The following is a 22,651-nucleotide window of genomic DNA, read 5'->3' on the forward strand; positions in this document are numbered from 1 at the left end:
GTGAAGAAAAGGAAGGCATCAACCTCATCAGATTCTTCAGCTCAGAAGAAGATGAAGCCTTTGACCAGCTCTTTTGCAAATCCAATTGATGTTGTTCCTATCTCAATCATGCCATCAAAGGACCTTGTTCCTTTTGATGAAGAATATGTGATTCCAAGTGAATCAGATGAAGAGATTCCTTCTGCTGCTTCGTCAGAGCAGTTGGAGGAAGAAATTGAAGCGAATGCAATCCCTTCAACACCAATTGTCTCCTCGCCTATGCCTCAGTTCATTCTTGAAGAGGTCGGCGTTGAAGAAATGGAAGACGAAGATGTGGACATTGGCTGTACCACACCCGTGCTGAATGATGACTTTTGGGAAAGTCAGCACCCCAACTCTCCACTGTTCACACCGTTGCAACAGATTCCTCAGTCCCTAGTAACTACAATTCAAATGGGATCTGATGAACCACATGCCACATCGTCTGTCCATGAAGAGATTCCAGCCACTAGTGCTAAAGAAAATGTAAATCAAGAACTGAAGACCCAGGATGCCACTGAAGAAGAAGCTGAAATTCCTCAGCCTGTGGAACCTAAGATTGCGATTCCTGAGGTGGTTATGCAATTTACTGACACTCCTCAGCCCAAGCCAAAGGATCCATTCTCGAAGAAACATAAATTCAAGGCTGATGACTTCTTCGGCGAGCACGTGTTCTTCACTGACTATAACCCCTATGACTCTGCTCGTCTTAGAAGGAAGCGCTTCTGGACTGCCAGCCAGGCCAACTTGTACTCTTCACTGCTCTTCAACAAGGATAAAGTCTTCGACCACGAGCATATTCCCCACGTAGACATGGAATCACTGCCTTGCTTCACCTCTGTCCTCAGTGTGCTTCATGACGCATGCCTCCTCAACTTTTGCACAGACATTGTTGATTGGAATGAAGAACTTATTCTTCAATTCTATGCAACCCTGCACATCACAGGCGATGTTGATGACATCAACACCTGGGTTCTGGACTGGATGACCGATAACACTCATTACAAAGCACCGGCCTCTGAATTACTTCATGCCCTTCCAATCAGTCCTCCCTTGAAGGAGCTCGTTGCCTGTACCAAGAACCTGAGCTCACTGCTCACTATATGCAAGTGCTTATGAAGCCTCTGAAGCCCGGTCAAGCCCCAAGGACCAAATTCCTCATGAGGGAATTGCTCTATGTGCCAATAACAGTCTATCGCATTCTGACGAAGACTATGAGTCCAATCAAAGGCCTCGACTCGAATGATGAAGAAGTTGTTGGTATCATGAAGAATCTACTGTTCAATATCATGCATGGCATTCCTGTCAACTATCATGATTTCTTCATGAGGACTCTGGCAAATGTTGCTCTCTCTCCATTTGATTTGAAGCCTTATGCTCCTTGGATAATGAGATTCCTCAGAACAAGGTCTTCACTCAACTACAAGGCTGATTTTTAGAATCACCTCAGCTACTTGCCCCCGATTGAAGTCCTCAAGCGGACATATTCCTCAGCTGATGAAAAGGGCAAGGCACCAGCTGTCATTGGTGAAGGCATTCGTCCATTGGATGGACAGTTTCGCAAAGCTGCATCATATTCCACCAATGATGACTCCGCCACTCATGATTCTGCTGCTAATGCATCCAAGCCAAATCCTCAAGCCACTGCTCCTCGAGTGATGACTGACCGTGAGCTGCTTCTTAGTCTTCACCAGTAGGTGGATCGAAACCATAAATGGGTTAAGCGTCAGTTCGGTTCAATTCTTCACAACATGACTGCTACACATAATGTAGTGAATAAAAACCATTACTACCTTCATGAAGTCTTCGATCACACCTGGGCTATTCTGTCACATGCATATGGGGAAGAAGATCTGAAGAAAATGGGTCTCAAGGAGGACTTTGACTGGTCTGCACCTCCACCGAAGAAATACAAGAAGGTCAAGGTTCCTTGGTGGCCAGCTCATATTCTTCATCGCGCGACACCGACGAGCATGAAGACCTGGACGACACTGCGGCAGGCCCTACTACGACAAACAACCCCAACAACGCTGGCGCTCCTCCATCAACATGATATTCTTCAGGGGCGTTAGTCCTCATTTTTCGATCCTTTTGGTCATTCGATGACAAAGGGGGAGAAATTTGAGTTAGTCTTCAAGCGGGTCTATCTTATATGGGCATCTTTTGCTAAGTTACAACTCTCGTTCTTCTGATGACTTTGCTGGATCGAGTTGTAAACTTAAACTCTATGGTGGCCTGATACTTTTGCTGAGATATTTCTGCATGCTTATTCCTCGTTAATGTCAATGCACGCATGATGAATTACATCAATCACCATATTTCGTCATGCATTTCAAATTCTTCATATTATATGTCAAATGCGCGTATGAATTACAAGATATAGGGGGAGATCTCCATGATTCTACTCTTCAAGTGTGCATTACTTCAAAAGCAAATTCCTCACTATGCACATCTTCAGGGGGAGTTCTTCTATATCTTGCAATCAAATTCCTCAATATCAGTATTTACACTTCATATGATTATCCCCGTTGAAAACTTAACATATATTGTCATCAATCACCAAAAAGGGGGAGATTGGAAGTGCATCTAGTGCCCCTTAGTGATTTTGGTGTATTGAAGACTTATAGGTTAAGGGACTAATGTGTTTATGAGTGTACACAGGTCTATAAGTCAATGAGGAGTTTGATATTTATAGAGAAAGTCGACCCCTAAAAATAAAGTTCTTCGACTGAAGACTTTGGATTTCTGAAGACTTTCTGAATACTTTGAAAGTGAAGAAATTGGTGTAACCTTGAAGACTTGGTATTCATTCGAGGAACATGGAGCGTGAAGACTTTTGTTTTCGTAGTTTCATTTTCTCTTTCTTGAGTCATAGGAAACACCGTACTGTTAAAGGGGGTCAAGGAAATACTAAGGAAAAATTTCCAAGTGATGTTCAACTCAAAATCCTACACCTACCAATCCTTTAGAGTGAAGCCATTGGAAATCTCATACAGTTCAGTCAATTTCTTCAGTGACAGAGACGAAGTTCTTTTGGTCTTTGAGGAATTTGTCCTGACTGAGGAGTTAGGAATTCGCCAGTGCGGATTGCCTACACAGTGAGGAACATGATAGCCTTGAGGAATTTGATACTCAAATTTCCGACCGTTGCTATGCCTTGTGCCAGCTGTCCCAAAATATCTACCCACCTAACGGTCATATCATTGAAGGGCATTTATGTCTTATCATGTCGGGCTGCTCCCTAGGCTATAAATAGCCTCCCCCTACAACCACTAGCTGGTAGGCTGCTCTGAGAGAAACTGACACTTGTCATTTGAGAGCATCCCATCCTCCGAGGACTTTGAGCGAAAATCATTGAGTGAGGAAAACCCAAACGCAAACACCTACAAACCCAAAGTGATTGAGCATCACTGAAGAGATTGATCCTGCGTGGATCCGACGCTTGTTACCTTTGAAGACTGTGCTTCTTTCAGACGGTTAGGCGTCATGGTCTAGAGCATCCAAGAGGAAATTGTGGATCGCCGAGTGACCGAGTCTGTGAAGGTTTGGAAGTCACCTGAAGACTTACCACGAGTGATTGGGCGAGGTCTGTGTGACCTTAGCTCAAGGAGAATACGGTGAGGACTATGTGTCCGGGACTGTGTGTCCTCAGGTTTAAATACATAGCCGCTCCAACCAGATGTACAACTAAGACAGCAGTTGGAGCTGGTCTACCAAATCATTATCTTCACCAAGCTTACTGGCTCTATTTCCTCATAATTGTGTTGTGCACTTGTTCATATCTGTGTTTGAAGACTTTGACTGAAGACTTTCTCAAATTTCCTCAGTTCAATTACTTCAGTCTGTTTGTCTTCATCCTGTGTTATCCTGTGTTTACGCTTTCTGTACTCTGTGCTTGTCTTTATTTCATCATGATGACCATGCTTGTGTTCTGTTATGTTTACTTTTGAGTACTTATTCCGCTGCAAGTAGTTCTTCGCTAAGGAATTTCCTCTCCCACAAATTCTCCAGTGAAGAATTTATAAAATTCACCTATTCACCCCCCCTCTAGTCGATATAAGGCACTTTCAGAGACGGCTTACCCGTGCTCGGGGACTATGTCGTTGCTCGCACACGTCTAAGCTCCTCGCCATCTTGCGATAGTTCATTCCTGTGTTGTGTGCGCAGAGAACTACCATAAGAAGGGAAACATCTAGAAGAGTGATTGGTCTTTTCATGTTTCTACTATATATTTGTTTTAAGTGAGTAGCACATTAAAAAAATAAGTGCTTGATCAACATAAGAAGTTAGGGGAGAGCAAAACACCTAACTAAATTTTCGCCTACAGTTATGTTATTTATTGCCTATTTCCTAATGAGATGGAAAATACACACACAACAATTAATGATAGGTTGTATATGCATGAAGATATGTTATATGATACTGATATGTCTATTCTTTTTTGTAGCTGGTTGCACCTATGTCGGTTGCGGCGGCCTACTCCTCCGCCTACATCATTGTTGTTTTTGAGGGACACTGGGTTATGCAGGGTGGGCGGGCTCCCTTGCGGCCAATTCCTGCTCGCCGTCTCCTTCGCCTACGTCGTGTGGTTTCTGCAGGCCACCACTGTGTTCGCCCTATTCTGCCAGCTGGTCAAGCTGGTCATGCAGATGTAGGACGATCAGTAGACGTGCGGAGGCTAAGTACGTACTCCATACTACTTATAATTATTGTTATTCCCGACCCTGTGGCAATGACCTTACGTTCCAGTGACGGAGCTTCATGGGGACAAAGGGGCCATTGCCCCCCTCCCTCCCCTACTTCAGGAAAACTGTTAAGTGTGGCCCTAATTATTAGGCTTGAATATCCAAGATTTCTCAGAGTCATGCATAACTTATCTTCTTTGCCCCATCAACTATGATTAGCCCCCTCAACAACCTTCGTCAAGCTCCGTCATTGTACGTGCCTACTCGCTATCAAGACCATATGTTTGTATTGTGATGTTTGCTACAAGTAGACATATTCATGTGCAGATCTTCACTATGCAACGAAAGCGTCTACATTATTTGACACAACAAAACTACTAACGGATGTGATCTTCTTGATGCCAACTATAAAAAATCAGCATTTCCATAGTTGAAATCCACCATGGAATACAATATCGGTGCTAACATAATTGTATCGAAATCTTCTAGTGTATGTCAATGTGGTCGAAGCAGACCCTGCTCAAGCTGCTGCACGCTTCCCTGAGTGCCTCATCTCCAAATCCACCACTAACAATTATTAAGGGCAACACTATCCACAATAAAAAGGGACAGGGGATATCTCTGGCTTGAATGAACCATACAAAATGACAGTTGAATTGTTGGAATTGTGTCGAATATTTTGTATAAGGTAGATTACCGTTGGACTTTAAGTAGTATAGTGTATGGTATGAAGTCGTGTTCTAATATGACTCTTGTATTTTAGGCCTTCTAGATAATAATATGGGGGTAGCCACATGATGCAACATATGTCAAAATAATTACACAGGCACGCAGGGAAACGACGGCATGTGCGGGGGCCCAAGTGGTTAGGGTACGATATTGTAACGATATCATAAGGAATAGCGCCCGTCGTCATGCCATGGAGATATAGCGGATGTTTGGTGAAAATTCCAATGTCATGACTCGCATGGATTAGCTCTTGATGCATTGACATGCGCCTCTGATCAAATGTTTCGTTCATTTTTTCTTTTATATTTCTGTTACTTTATTCATGTTTTGATATATTCTAAATACATATGTTAAAATTTTGTAGGGTTAATTTCTAGTACCATTTTGGAATTTGGGACGTAGGGAGTAATACTCTATCAACCATGTACTGTTGGTTCCAACAAAGAAAATATGGTTAATTTGTAGTACCATTTAGGATTTTTCTTTGCCATTCAATCCGGCAAGCCATAAAATGAAAGATCGCCGGAGAAGGAATGAAACCATAATGATCCAATACCTACACCTTCTGTGTTTTTACCATCTACTCCATCCGTAAAGAAATATAAGAGTGTTTGGATCACTAAAGTAGTGATCCAAACGCTCTTATATTTCTTTACAGACGGAGTACATTAGTATTAAACTATTAATGACTAATACTAATATGTGTTTTCTTTTTTGCAACATACATATGAACTATTGGAATATAAAGTTCTTTGTTAAGGTTTGTTCACTTAGGTCATAACTTATCAATCTTACTATTAGTTAAACTATAAAAATTTGTAACTCAGATGAAATATCTTATGACTTAAAACAAAATTGCAATACATATATCATATTTAAGCGTTTATAAGCCTATGTGTAAACATGTTCGAGAGTTTTCTATAGTTGGGTGCCCCGGTCAGTTTTTATCCTGGGTCCGCCGTTTGCCGCTTTCAATATCCACCACTACAGCACAAAAGATATACCTTCTTAGAGGGCTAGAGATTCCAGGGAATCATTTCATGAACCGTTTAGCTCCAACACATATTATCAACTCGTTTGTTGAGGTTCATAGCCGTAAAGCTCATGCTTAACTATAATAAGTATGTAACTACCTTTGTAATGGCAGATAAATACTGCCTATATGTCTCATACTAACTTTATATATACTTGATTTATTAAGGTATATATACCATGTCAAATGGTAGTATAGAGCAAGTAATCCCCTAGCTTGAAACAATGGAGCAGTAGATTTTTCGGTTGCCAATGCCCATGATGGCTGTATTTTAGATCGTTTCCTTGTTTTCTGTTGCAGCTCGGAACCATGGTGGCTGCTGGATTTGTGTTTGTGCCTGGGACCAGGAGCGGCCTCGCACTGCGGGTGGCCCAGTGCGCCTTCTCTGGCGCGTTCTGCATCATCATGCTGAAGTCGATCAACGCAGTGACCTACACGCGAACCTACATGTAAGCAACCAAAAAAAATGCCCATTCATCGTTCATGAACTCGTGTTGATCTATCTATCTTAGCATGTATGCATGCATTTGCTAATCTGCTTCCTTTGTGTACGTAGCTATCTTATTTTCGTGATGCTGATCCATACCCTCTGGAGTTTTGCGGTAGGCGTAGCCTACCTGATGGCTATGGGTGCCGAGGTGGATATTCACCGGCCCAGCATGGCCTTCCTTCTGGCATTGATTGACGGGGTACGTACAATATCAGCATCTTTCTTCCTTACGTGCTTATATGCCGCGCCTGACATGCATGCATGCTGATGTATCCATGTGTAGGCCGTGGCTCTTCTTTCCTTGTCAGCGGCCTTCGCCTCCGCCTCTGTCACAGTCCTATTCGTCAAGGATATGGAGTTCTGCGGATCCTTCCCCGAGCTGGCCTGCAGCGGATTTCAGCTCGCGGTCGTCCTTGGCTTCGTGGCGTGGTTGCTGCAGGCCATTTCGGCCTTCAGCAACCTTTGCTTGATGGTCAAGGTAGCCACGCCGCACCATGAGTAGCTAGCCAGTGACGGAGATTTTCGTACCTGTGCACGCATGTGGACTCTTCTATTCATTATTGTATTCCTTTAGTGACACCGATCGATCATTAGCTAGCTTTTATATATCAGATTTGCTAAATCATATCTATATGTGAAATAAGTATGCCACATCTAAGCTTTAAACCGTAGATAGATTGTTTCAAGATTTGTGATTTTAGCTGGGCTCGCGCGCGCAGCGTGGCTGAGTTGAGACAATGTGCAAGTCTTTCTTGCGGCCCATGTGCTTGGGCTGCTTTTTGCTTCAAGTTATTATTTTCTTTGTCTAATATTTTGACTAGTGTCGGGACGACTACTGTCGGTTGGCTGTAACAGTTTGTACCTGTGAGTGTGCTTGCTTTTTTTCATGCAATTCTATGCTTTGTGTATAAGCTGTGTATACATCTTCTATGTGGTATCGAGGCATCTCTTTTTTCTACCGGCTTTGCTAAAAAAATTATGTCGTACTTACAAGTCCTCTGTCAGTATGCAACTGGGGGTTGGCTCATTTTTTGTCCCAGGTGCGGGTCCATTCTCGACATGCAACTGGGCGAGAAGGGGTGACCCATTTCATCCCGTACATAACTGGGGGGCCCAGCTTTGTCCCAGTTGCAAGTCCACCCTCAACATGTAACTGGGGATGACCCATTATTCCCAATTGCAACTTCATCCTTGGCATGCAACTAGGCCCGTCTTTTTTCTTCTTCTAAGTTGCAAGTCCACCCTCAATATGCAACTCAGGCCTGACTCATGTTTTCACTCTGTTACAAGTCAAGTCCACCATCGACATACAACTGTGTGTTGGGGGGGGGGGGGAGCTTTTATCCTAATTGCAACTTCTCCCCGACATCCAACTAGACCTATCTTTGTTTGCCATAGTTACAAGTCCATCCTCGATACACAATTGCGGTCTGGCCCATGTTTTTGTCCCGGTTGCAAGTCCTCATCCCGACGAACAACTGAGACTTGACCCTTTTCTTTGTCCCAATTACAAATCCACCTTTGACATGCAATTGGGCCTTTTTTTATCCTAGTTGCAAGTCCATTCTTGATACATAACTGGGGGGGGGGGGGGGCATTTTTGTTCCAGTAGCAACTCAACCTCTGTACGCAACTCGGGCCTGCCCCATTTCTATCCTAGTTGCAGGTCCACCCTTGACATGCAACTAGGCTAACCCGTTTTTCTCGCAGTAGGAAGTCCATCCTCGACACACAATAAGGGAGGGGGTGACCCTTTTGTCCTAATTGCAACTCCACCCCGACATGCAACTAGGCCCATCTTTTTTTGTCCTAGTTGCAAGTCCACCCTCGATATGCAACTGGCGATCTGACCAATTTTATCTCTGTTTGCAACTCCACCCTTGATACGCAACTAGGGCCCGACCCATTTTATCCCAATTACAACTCCACCCTCGGTACGCAACTGAGAGCCCACCCGATTTTTTTCACAGTTGCAAAATCCACTATCAACACACAACTAGGCCCGACCCATTTTTGTCCTAGTTGGAAATCCTCCCTTGACACAAAACTGGGGGTGGTGAGTTACCCTTTTGTTCCAATTGCAACTCCAACCCCGACATGCAACTAGGCCAGCCTTTTTTTGTCCTAGTTGCAAGTCCATCCTAGATACACAACTGCAAGTATTATGATTCAACTGCACCTATATGGCCCCCAATGTGACTGCAACTGACGGTGGGAAGGGGGTTCTCGGCCAGTTGCATGTGCACCCATTTTTTAAATCTTTATAATTTTTTTCCTTTTTCTTTATTGTCATTTCATTTCCGATTTTTCTAACATAGTTCTTGAAATTTTTCTTAAAATTGTGAACTTTAGACTTTCTTGAATATGTTATTTAAAAATTCATGAATTTTTTTCAAATTCATTAATGTTTGTCCAAATTTTTGTGCAATTTTTCATTTCATGAACACTTTTTATCCACAATTATTTTTGAATTATTTAATATCTTTAAAATTCATGGAATTTATTTAGAAAATTTGTCCACATTTTTGGTGAAAATATATAATTTATGAGCACTTTTTAAATTTCTAAACTTTTATATTTCCTGTACTTATGAAAAATCAACAAACATTTTATAAACACAAGCTTAACTTTTCATAAATATGGAATAAACATTTCATAAAGTTGAATACTTTTTAAAAATGCACAATGAACATTTTCTAAATAGAATGACACTCAATTCCGGTTTTTTTATTTTAACATACACGTTTTAATTTACGATCATTTAAAAAAAATTTGAACATTTTTTGTTCCATTAATATATTTTAAGTTTATAAATATTTTCAATCCTTATAACATTATTTTTAGTTGTAGGAAACATATTTTTTAGTCCTGCACACAACAGACCGCATTTGGTGTGCTTTTCTGGAAGATCATCCGTGATGTGCTATAAAAAGAAAATAATCGTTCAGCTCAAAAGAAGAAATGATGTAGAGCTAAAAGAAAACAACATGTGCAGTATGACTGATCAAATCGTAGGGACTAATTGGTTGGGAGATCCTAGTTAGCGCTACAAGCGCTCGTTACGGATGCATAGCGGGCCGGCCCAGATAACTGCTGAAAGAGCAAACACGGAAATTGGAAGTGCCCAAACAGCAAAACGGATTGTGAGGGATCGAACTCAGGACACCAAGGGCAATGGCGTGACGACAAAACCACCTGGCTGACATCCCTTCGTTGCTTACTAGAAGGAAACACATTTTTGAATTTTTTAATATCTGTAGACTTCATGGAATTTTATTTAGACAATTTTTCCACATTTTTTGGTGAAAATATTTAATTTATGATCACTTTTAAATTTATGAACTTTTCATATTCCCCATACTTTTGAAAAATCAACAACATTTTATAAACACAAGCTTAACTTTTCATAAATATGGAATAAAAGTTTCATAAAGTTGAATAGTTTTTAAAAATGCACAATGAACATTTTCTAAATACATGGCAAGACCGAAACGAGGAAAAAACTCCTCTGGCCCCCGCGTCGCTCCCGCAGGGGCGACTCGGGCGGCCTAACCCTAGCCCGCCGCCGGCCCTCTCCCCCACCTCTCCTCTCCCTCGTCGCCACCGGAGGTGGCCGCCGGCTCGCCGCTCGGCCACCGGTGAAGGTGGCGGCGAGGATCTGGCCGCCCCGTTCTTTCTCGGGGGGCTTTGGATCCGTGGCGGCGGCCTCGGCTGGTGGATCGACGCCGGGTCTGCGGTGACCGGTGCTCGTTGCTGCTGGCCGTTCTTCCTCGGCCCCGGGGGCGGCGAGGCGGTGGCAGGTGGCGGCTGTGGTGCGGGCGTCTCGGCGGCGCCCGATCCAGATCTGAAGGCCTCCGTCTACTTCAATCAGGGCTGCCTCCGATGGTCCTGCTTTGGGCGGCCTTTGTCGCCGGAGTTGTACCTGTTTGGCGGCTGGAGGTGGGTGGTGGCTCCGGAGAAATCCGAGGCCAGCAGTGCTGGCCACGACTGCGGCGACGCCCGAGGGCGCCGTACCCTTCTTGTAGGCGTCGTCCAGGTTGCCTCCTTCCCCTCCTCCTTCCACTCAGCTCGTATGCCGGGTGAAAGCCCAAATCCTTGCCGGATCGAGTGACAGCGGCGCTCCGAGCGTCGTCACCCTCTTGGGGGTGTCGTTCGTGGTGAGCTTGGGGTGGATGTGATGCTTTGGTTGCTTGGCAGCGGTTGGTGGCGTGGTCGGAGTTCGTCTGGTGGCGGTGCGTTGGCGCTCTACCGCCTATGTGCTCTACCTCGGAGTCCTTCTTCCACGGTGCTTGGTCTTCAGCAGCCCTGGCGGACTCGGCGGAGCGGTGCTTCATCTCACACATTGATGGCGGCGGTTATCGGCGGCATGGTGCCGTGGAGGCTCGGCGTCCGATGTGCGGGATGGACTCGCGCAGGAGGAGGTAGCTGTCTGGCGTCATGGTGACGTCGATGGCTGAGTGGCCAGACAAGGTAGATGCCTCAATATGATCTGAAGACGGACCTGTGGAAGATGGCGGCGACGACACACGAGTGTGTTTGACCGGATTGTGCCCCAGACCCGGTATGTGGCTCGGCTGGGGCTTCCGGCTTTTGATGTTAGGCTTAGGTGAGTGGTCTGAGTGGTCCAGCTAGCACCCCTTCATCGTATGGATAGGAGTAGCGGCATATGTTGCCAAGATGGTGGATTCAGGCATATTGTTGTAATATTTTGTAAGTTCCTCGAGAATAATCAATAAAGTGGCCGTATGCATCTTCTAGATGCAGAGACCGGGGGTCATCCTCCTTTTTTTAAAAAAACAAAGATTTTCTAAATACAATCATATTAAATTCGTAATTTTTGAGTTTAACATACATCTTTAAATTTAGGATCATTTAAAAAAATATGTGAACATTTTTTGTTCCATTAGTATATTTTAAATCTATAAATATTTTCAATTCTAAAAACATTATTTTCAGTTGTAGAAAACATATTTTTTAGTCCTGCACACAATAGACCGCATTTGGTGTGCTTTTCTGAAATATCAATCGTGATGTGCTATCAAAAGAAAACAATCGTGCAGCTCAAAGGAAGAAATAATGTAGAGCTAAAAGAAAACAGCATGTGCAGTGTGACTGATCAAATCGGAGGGACTAATTGGTAGGGAACTCCTAGTTAGCGCTGCAAGCGCTGGCAGGAGACGCATAGCGGGCCGGCCCAAATAACTGCTGAAAGAGCAAAGACGAAAAATTGAAGTGCCCAAACAACAAAACAGAGAGTGAGGAATCGAACTCAGGACACCAAGGTTGACGGCGTGACGACAAAACGACCTGGCTGACAACCATTCACTGGTTACTAAAGCTTAACATTTGAAAAATCAACAAACATTTTATAAACACAAGCTTAACTTTTCATAAATATGGAATAAACATTTCATAAATTTGATAGTTTTTTAAAATGCACAATGAACATTTTATAAATAAAATGAAAATTTTCTAAATACTATGACATTAAATTTACAATTTTTTATTTTAACATACATTTTTAAATTTAAGATCATTTAAAAAATATGTGAAACTTTTTTGTTCCTTTAATATATTTGAAATTTATAAATATTTTCAAGTCTAAAAGCATTATTTTTAGTTGTAGGAAACATATTTTTTAGACCTGCACACAACAGACCGCATTTGATGTGCTTTTCTGTGAGATCATCCGTGATGTGCTATCAAAAGAAAATAATCATGCAACTCAAAGGAAGAAATAATGTAGAGCCAAAAGAAAAAAACATGTGCAGTGTGATTGATCAAATCGTAGGGACTAATTGGTTGGGAGCTCCTAGTTAGCGCTACAAGCACCTGTTATGTACGGCTGCTGGCGCTCGCAGGAGACGCATAGCGGCCCGGCCCAGAAAACTATTGAAAGAGCAAACACGAAAAATGGAAGTGCCCAAGCAACACAAAACAGAGAGCAAGGAATCGAACTCAGGACACCAAGGTTAACGGCGTGACGACAAAACCACCTGGCTGACATCCCTTCGTTGCGTACTAAAGCTTTAACTTTTGAAACATCAACAAATATTTTATAAACACAAGCTTAACTTTTCATAAATATCGAATAAACATTTCATAAAGTTGAATAGTCTCTACTATTAAAGGAGGATCGAACGTCGTGATGGTTCGACCACCTTCCCGTCTACGACAACCATCAACAAAAAAACTCAGGATCATGCGATAAGAAAAAACTGGAAAACCAACTCACCGCACCCACGTTCTGCTAAAAAAACGAAAAACAAACCAACCTCCCACGCCCCCATATCCCGCACCCCTCTCTTTCGATCCCGTCTCCCGATCCAATCTCCTCAAAGATGGCCTATAGTAAGTTAAAAAAAAAGATGGCCTAGCGTGCGGTTTCGCGGGAGAGTGTGGCAATGGCATCGCCGGCAAGAGCAGCGAGGCCGCGCAGCAGTCGACGACGGCAAGAGCAGCGAGGCCGCGCAGCAGCCGACGACGGCGGGGGCGAGGGGCGTCGGCGCGTCGGGGCGACGTCAGCCTCATCGTGGGTGACTGCGACATCGAACTATCCGACAGCGAGAGCGTGGGTGATCGCGGCGGTGACAAGGACCTCGGAGGAGGAGCCGGATGCTGCGAGGAGGAGCTTCTTCAGCAGCACTGCTCGGGCCTCCAGCGGCCACAGGTCGAAGATGTGTGAGAGGTAAGGAGATATATACTTCTAATGTGTACTATTCTGACAGCAGATATAGCCCCGAGTGACGCCTGATTAGCAGCAGGTGCAGCCGATGAAGACATGCTTCGCTTTCGCCTTCGTTTGGTCGTCGACTCTTGCGCTGGCTCGCACATCACGGCGGTGGAATCGCACTCCTCCACGTCCCGTATAACCTTGAATCCTTGATGTGTCTCTCAGCTGCATCGCTCTACTTCCATTTGCTGGCACCGAGGGGCCTTGGATGCGTGCACGCGCTCTACTTTCGCTTGCTGGCACCGGGAGACCTCGGATGCGTGCACCGGTGCACGCACTCTACTTCCACTTGTTGGCACCGGGGAGCGCTCGGATGTGTCCATGCGTGCGTTCATTGCCCTGTCGTCTCTGGCCCTTCCCGCTACTCCGCTCTGCTGGTGTGCTATCGCCGACGGTATCCGAGACAGCTCCTGCCGCAGACTCTCACCGAGTACTCGTTGGTCTCCAACACCGTCGAGCCGTGCAAGTCGTCGCTGACACCGCATCACAATCCCGATTTCTTGTCAGCAGCGGTGGTGGCGGCCTCCCGCTTCAGAACATGATGGTAGTTATTCCTTTTAGCATCCTCACTACAAGTCCATATACATGTTCTAGACTGTATATACCAGCATGATGGTAGTTAGAGCATGATTCTATGATAACTTTGGGCTGTCCCCACAGACCACAAAATGTAGTGTTGGTTTATTGTTAGTGTGTCATAGAAGTGAATTGCTTACTCTCGTACGAGAAAACTGATCTTAGTTCCAGGATTGTGCACTTGATTATGCATGCCTAAGCACGCAAATCGAATCATGTGATTTTGGCTCTATATATCAGACTACCCCTACAGCTTTGAGTAATATTATCTCAAAGGAACATGGCAGCAACCACTAGTGCAGAACCGGGCAATAGCACCGGTTTGTAAGGCCCTTTAGTGCCGGTTTAGGAACCGGCACTAAAGTTTCGGCACTAAAGGCCCCCCCCCTTTAGTACCGGTTCAGCACGAACCGGTGCTAAAGGGAAACCACGTGGCACGAGTCAGCTCCGGGGGCCGGGAGCCCTTTAGTACCGGTTGGTAACACCAACCGGTACTAAAATGTTTGGGGTTTTTTTGGTTTTATGATTTCTTTTTCATTTAATTTTGTGTTTTTCATTTTAATTCTTTTTCGTTTGCTGGTATTTTACGGTACTACACATTGTACACGTTATGCATATATATATATATATATATATATATATATATATATATAAATAGAATTTCTAGTAGAACCAATCATATATATATCATCAATGTCTCACAAACCACCATATTAATTTACACATACACACATGTATAGCTATATACAATTTCTCCTACATATGCATGTTGCCTTCGGAGCCAGTGGCATTAGCCTAATTGGTGCCTTCGGAGCACGATGACAATTGGAAGTGGTTCATGACCTGGTCGATGGGGGCGGTAGCGGGTAATAGTATTCTCCCTTCGGATTTATGACATGGTCGAGCAAAAATCCCGCTATTTCCTCTTGAAGTGCTTCTACGCGCTCCGTTTCTAGGAGCTTGTCCCGCACCTCTTTGAACTGTTAAGAAGGAGATCAATATGCATGTGTATTAGTTGTGTGACTAGATATCGATAATGGTGTAAAAATTGTGAATAGTATTCTGACAAGCGTACCCATTCCTGTCTTTGAGATCTGCTCCTTTCGGACGCCATCATGCGAATGTTCTCGCAAACGCAGAATGCACGCAGATCAGTCCCCTGCGCCTGCTTCAGGGCCTTTATTACGAGAATGGAATTTAATTTGATCAGATAATAATTAATCAAGCATGATAATTAAAGAGATGGCAGCTAGCTAGCTAGCTAGTACTACTTAATTACTTACCTTGGGTCGAAACCATTTCAGCTGTCGTTTCCATTCGCCTTCCGTGACGCTGATGAACCTTGCCCAAGCCCTGCCCGCCGACAAAGAAAATGAATAAAGGGGTTATTAAATAGTTCATATCATGAAATGACGAACTAAATAGGCCGAGATATATAGTTAATAATGATTGAAATTACCTGTTGACTACCCCAAACAAGATGTTATAGTCACTATTTGCTTTGAGTAGCGAGTCCAGTATTTCAACTGTTCCGGCGTCAACTTTAATGATACACAAGATCCAGTGAAATCTGCATGCACACACGATTTGCATGTCTTAATTAAGCGGGTATATGTAAGCAAAAACATGTAGATAGCTAGTAGGCAAAAACAAAGAATTTGTAGTACAAGAAAGTGTGACTCACTGGAAGTTGTAAGGAAGTAGTATATCTTCATTGTATTTGAGGCGCTTTAAGAACTCTAGCATGCTGTCCTCTACCTGCTTTTCATGATACTTGTTTATTTTCCATGTGTATTCATTACCGGTGTTTGGGTCAATGAACCTAATGCCATAGCGTCCACCTTTTCTCATTACATACATCTTCATCCTGCATAATACCACAGAAAAGAATATAGTGAGGATAATTACAGGTAATGATTGATCAAAAGGATCACTACAGCTAGCTTGAGACTTAAATTACAGAAAGAAATCACTTACAGACAATAGCAACTAACGATAGATTTGTCGAGTGCGTCTTGATTGTATAACTGAAACAGTTCAGAATACTCAACGGCCACAGCTTTCTCATGGTAGTAATGATCCTTCTTGACACACACCATGAGGGACTCTCGATCGGATCTCTTGATAATGTCCATGTACCATTGATGCAATTCATACATTCTCGTTGGGAGCTTCTTGACATCTTCTGGCTTGACCAAAGGTTGGCCCCGGACATATTTCCGTTTTATTTCCTCCTCTGTAATCACAGGCATGTCCTCGATCTCGAGGAGTTGTCCAACAGTGATCTTGAGTTCTTCAGCCTGCATTATATGCTCCTGGGTTATTACCACATCGCCCACCTCGGGAACGTAAACTGTTTGGCCACAATAATATTGGGCGCGCGTACTGTCACGTGTTGTTAGCGGCACAATAAGCGGGGGGATCGATTGCGCCTCCTGTTCTCCCAGCTGGGCAACGGTTTTCCCGCATTTTTTGACAGCTGCTTGTTGTTTGCTCGAGCTCGAGCTCGCCTCCTTCTGTAGACATTGTCGATGTAACTTCCTGATGTGGCGCTCATAGTCTGTGTCAACAGGCTTAGGAGCTGGTGGTTGAGCCATACGAATGAAGTGGTCAACTACTTCCACAGGCACTTTCTCCCTTGGCGGCGATGGCGGTTTCGGTCCAAAATGGGCGTCGACTTCTGCCCGCACTATGGCATTGGTTTGCTCCTCGGTCCTGTCGTAAGCCCTCACAGGAAGAGGAGTAGTGAGGTTTGGACCATATTTATATCGCTTGCCTCCGCCTGTACTTCCTGTACTATGACCTCGACTGGTACCGCTACGCACCATAGCTGCGGGGTGTCTCTTCTGCGATTGCTGAGGCGGCGGAGACGGCTGACGGGGCTGAGTTGGACGAGGAGGAGTGGCCTGAAGCTGTGCCGGACTTGGAGGAGGAGTGGCCTGAGGTTGTGCCGGACTTGGAGGAGGAGTGGACGTCTGACGCTGTGTCGGACTTGGAGGAGGAGTGGCCTGACACTTTGCCGGACTTGGAGGAGGAGGAGTGGCCTCACGCGTTGGTGGACTTGGAGCGGGAGTCTGCTGACTCGGTGGCGGACTTCGACGAGGAGTCGGGTGACGCGGTGTCGGTGGCCTTCGAAAGATGATGCAATCCTTTCTCCATAGGATGACATGATGTATGGCCTCTCCCAATGTGTGCTCGTCGTCACCTCCAGGAATGTCAAGCTGTAGCTCCGAATATGGGTCCACCACCTCATCAACCAAGACACGAGCATAGCCCGCTGGAATCGGGTTGCAATGGAAGGTTGCCTCGGGGGAATTTGAAAAAGCAACGGCGTCCGCCACCTTCATGGATATGTTCTTCATTTTGAAGTGTAGCTCGCAGTTAGTGTTCTCCGTGATGTCATCCACGGGGTATCTATCCAGCACTGCGTCGCCCGGGGCGGAACCCACGCTGCTTCTCGGCATGGATGGGGCGGTGCTATCCAATGCTGGATCATCCGCTAGCTGCTGCAGCTGCTGAGACCCCCTTTGCTGGCTAAGTGAGTCGATCTGCTCCTGCTGCCGCTGGAATTTAACTGCCAATTCCGCTTGACTTGCTTCTAGGCCTTGAAGGCATTCATAGTCCCGCTTCCTCTGCTCCTCCTCCATCTTCCTCTTCTTCTCCTCCGCAATCTTCTTTCTCGCACGGGTTCTGTAGTCGGCGTTCCAGTCCGAAAACCCCTCATACCATGGAATAGCGCCCTTGCCTCGTGTTCTTCCCGGGTGTTCAGGATTTCCCAGGGCACGCGTAAGCTCGTCGTTCTCTCTGTTGGGCTGGAACACCCCCGATCGAGCCTCTTCTATTGCAACAAGTATCGCATCATCGGCTCCGTTCAGACATGCCTTCGTCGAAACATTGCCTATCTTCGGGTCCAACTCCCCCCCATGCGCATAGAACCAAGTCCTGCACCTGGGGGGCCAACTCTTAGTAACCGGAGTGACACTTGCATCCTCCATCTCTTTCTCAGACTTATCCCACTTAGGCATTGCCACCGCGTAGCCACCTGGCCCCAGCTTATGGAACTTATCCTTTTTTTCGGCATTCTTCTTGTTTATTCTCGACCGTTCCTTAGCTAATTCTGAATCCTTGAATTTCACGAAATCGTCCCAATGAGCACTTTGATTCTCTAGTATCCCCTCGAATACTGGAGTCTTCCTTCCTCCCTTGACGTACTTCTCCCACGTCATTCTCTTGTGGTTCTTGAATGCAACCGCCATCTTCCTAAAAGCAGCGTCCTTGACTTTCTGCACATCTGCTTCTGTGAAATGATCTGGTAGGGTGAAATGTTCCATGAGAGTATCCCAAAGCAGTTTTTTTGATTCTCGTCGACAAAAGTAACATTTGGACGTGGCTTTGCTGGCTTTCTCCATTCTTGAAGGGAGATCGGGAGTTGGTCCTTCACAAGAACTCCGCACTGACGAACGAACTTGTCCGCAATCTTCTTAGGCGCTAATGGTTCGCCATTAGGTTTGAATGCCTCGATATTGTACTTTACGCCCTCCTTCAACTTGTTGTTCGGGCCTCGTTTCGTCCTTTTGCCTGAAGATTTGCTCGATCCGGATGGCTGAAAGAAGAAAGATCGATTCGTTAATATATCTTCAACTCATTTAAAACATGCGATGATCACTAGATTCCCGCTTATATAAATATATATACCTCGCCGGTGTTTGTTGTTTCAGGATCAACATGTTCTTCGTCGTAGTTCATGACTTCATCTTCTCGGTCGTCGCGATCGAATATCATATCACCCTCTCCGGTGTTGTTTAGAAATTCGGAGCCGTCAAAATCTTCTTCATTCTGATCATCATCTGGCCCGCGTATGATATCGAACATGGTCTGTTCTCTCTCTCTGTCGGTATTGTCCGCCATAGCTTTTATTTAACTATGCCAAAAGAAATATAAAACAATTTAGTATAATCTCGAATAATAGATATAATCTCGAATACATCGTCTCGAATAATAGATATAATCTCGAATACATCGTCTCGAATAATAGATTTAATCTTGAATACATCGTCTCGAATAATATATAATATTGAATAGTACGTCATTGGCTCATAGATGAAGTGCGGCGCGGGCGGTGGACACCCAAAGAGAAGGAACCCTCACAGGATCATAGCTGAAGTGAGATCCCTGAAGAAACTGCCAGGTATTGGAGAACCTGCCGCCCTCTAACGCAACCATGTAGCGATGGACGTGCTCGTCCTCCTCCCTGACACGACGACGTACCACCTCCGGCGGGGCCGGCTCCCTCCGCACCGAAACTGGCTCACGCGAACGCCACCAAACGAGATCAGGGTCGACGACGGGACCCGGGGCCGGGTTCCTCATCAAGCGGCGCGCCCCTCCAGGCAGCACCTCCCAGTGCCAGCCCGGCGGAGCCCAGTCCCGGACATGGGTCAGCTGGACGTCGTCGCGAACGTGTCGACGGCGAGGATGCGGGCCGGGCATCATCGACAACAAAATACTATATGCCGCAAAAGTAAAGTACCATTTTTTAAATGATGGATTGTGATGAAACCGGACTTAAACAGGTGGACGTGAATGGTTCTTGACGTAGAGTAATTGTGACCATTCTTACAGCGAGCACATGGACAAGGCATAAAACCATCCGCCCGCTTGTTTGCCTCAGCCGCAAGCAGAAAAGTATGCACGCCCTCAACGAACTGGGGAGAGCATCGGTCATCGTACATCCATTGCCGGCTCATCTTCATTACACAACACCGAATAGACCAAATTAATACAAGTTCATACATAAAGTTCATACAACACTTAAATGCAACAAACAAATAACTCTCTAGCTAAAGCATTTAAATGCAACAACAAATACGATCAAGATCGCAACTAAGGTAACAATGGATCCAACAGCATAATGATACCAAGCCTCACTATCGATGGCATATTTTCTAGTCTTTCTAATCTTCAAGCGCATTTTCTCCATCTTGATCTTGTGATCATCGACGACATCGGCAACATGCAACTCCAATTCCATCTTCTCCCCCTCAATTATTTTCAATTTTTCTTTCAAGTACTCGTTTTCTCTTTCAACTAAATTTAACCTCTCGGCAATAGGGTCGGTTGGAATTTCCGGTTCACATACCTCCTAGAAAAAATTTCTATGTCAACTTGATGGGCATAATTTGTCATAAACACGAAATGCAACTAGTTTTAAAAGAGAATATACATACCACATCTGAATCATAACAAGGACGAGGGCCGACGGGGACGGATATCAAAACCATGGCACTATATGTATAACAAACAACGTACGGGTAAGATAATTATACGAGTAACTATATATCCAAATCACACAAACATCAATTTTTATATAAAATTTCATGAACAAGAGGCTCACCACAAGGTGGTGCCGGCGACGGGACGGTGCGGGCGATCGATGGTGGCTACGATGGAGATTTAGAAGGCACTAAGTAAACCACACCTACATATGCAAACTAAGTGTTATTTTTGACCTCAAATTGCATATAAATCAAATACTAGCACATATATATATCCTCCCAAATTACTAAACTCACAAATTAATCACTATATAAAGCATTGCAAGAGCTAATCTAGCAATGAGAGATGAAAGGACAAAGTTGCTAACCTTTGTGATCATTTGAATGGATGGGGGCCTTCAAATCTTGACAAATTTTGGGCAAAATGTGTGATGAGCTCGAGAGGAAGAGGGGAAGAATAGAGAGGAGAGGGGAAAGGGGAAGAATAGAGCGAGCTCGGGTGGACAAAGGGTTTATGTAGGACGACCTTTAGTACCGGTTCGTGCCAAGAACCGGTACTAAAGGGGCTGGAGGGGCCCCAGTCTGACAACATCCCGCCACCACTCTCATTAGTACCGGTTCGTGGCACGAACCGGTGCTAAAGGTTCGCCACGAACCGGTACTAATGAAAGCGGCCCGGCTAGCCGTTGGAACCGGCACTAATGTATACATTAGTGCCGGCTCAAATACAAACCGGCACTAATGTGCTTCACGTTTGACCCTTTTTCTACTAGTGTGAGCAATTGACAGAATTGAGCATAGTTATGAGAATATCTAGGTATGATCATGTATATAGGCATCACTTCCGAGACAAGTAGACCGACTCCTGCCTGCATCTACTACTATTACTCCACTCATCGACCGCTATCCAGCATGCATCTAGAGTATTAAGTTAAAAACAGAGTAACGCCTTAAGCAAGATGACATGATGTAGAGGGATAGACTCATGCAATATGAAGAAAACCCCATCTTGTTATCCTCGATGGCAACAATACAATACGTGCCTTGCTGCCCTTACTGTCACCGGGAAAGGACACCGCAAGATTGAACCCAAAGCTAAGCACTTCTCCCATTGCAAGAAAGATCAATCTAGTAGGCCAAACCAAACTGATAATTCGAAGAGACTTGCAAAGATAACCAATCATACATAAAATAATTCAGAGAAGATTCAAATATTATTCATAGATAAACTTGATCATAAACCCATAATTCATCGGTCTCAACAAACACACCGCAAAAAGAAGATTACATCGAATAGATCTCCACAAGAGAGGGGGAGAACATTGTATTGAGATCCAAAAACAGAGAAGAAGCCATCTAGCTACTAACTATGGACCCGTAGGTCTGAAGTAAACTACTCACACTTCATCGGAGAGGGTATGGTGTTGATGTAGAAGCCCTCCGTGATCGATGCCCCCTCCGGCGGAGCTCCGGAACAAGCCCCAAGATGGGATCTCATGGATACAGAAAGTTACGACGGTGGAATTAGGGTTTTGGCTCCTGTTCTGATCGTTCGGGGGTACGTGGGTATATATAGGAGGAAGAAGTACGTAGGTGGACCAACAAGGGGGCCATGAGGGTGGAGGGCGCGCCTGGGGGGGCAGGCGCGCCCCCTACCTCGTGGCCTCCTGTTAGTTGGCTTTACGTAGGGTCCAAGTCTCCTGAGTTGTATTCGGTGAGAAAATCACGTTCCCGAAGGTTTCATTCCGTTTGGACTCCGTTTGATATTCCTTTTCTTCGAAACCCTAAAACGGGCAAAAAAACAGCAATTCTGGGCTGGGCCTAAGGTTAATAGGTTAGTCCCAAAAATAATATAAAAGTGGATAATAAAGCCCAATAACGTCCAAAATAGTAGATAATATAGCATGGAGCAATCAAAAATTATAGATACGTTGGAGACGTATCAAGCATCCCCAAGCTTAATTTATGCTTGTCCTCTAGTAGGTAAATGATAAAAAACAGAATTTTTGATGCGGAGTGCTACTTGGCATAATTTTAATGTAATTCTTCTTAATTGTGGTATGAATATTCAGATCCGAAAGATTCAAGAAAAAAGTTTATATTGACATAGAA

The sequence above is a fragment of the Triticum urartu genome, chromosome 5A, assembly GCF_056163025.1.
Source record: "Triticum urartu cultivar PI428250 chromosome 5A, HENAU_Tu73, whole genome shotgun sequence".
NCBI lineage: Eukaryota > Viridiplantae > Streptophyta > Magnoliopsida > Poales > Poaceae > Triticum > Triticum urartu.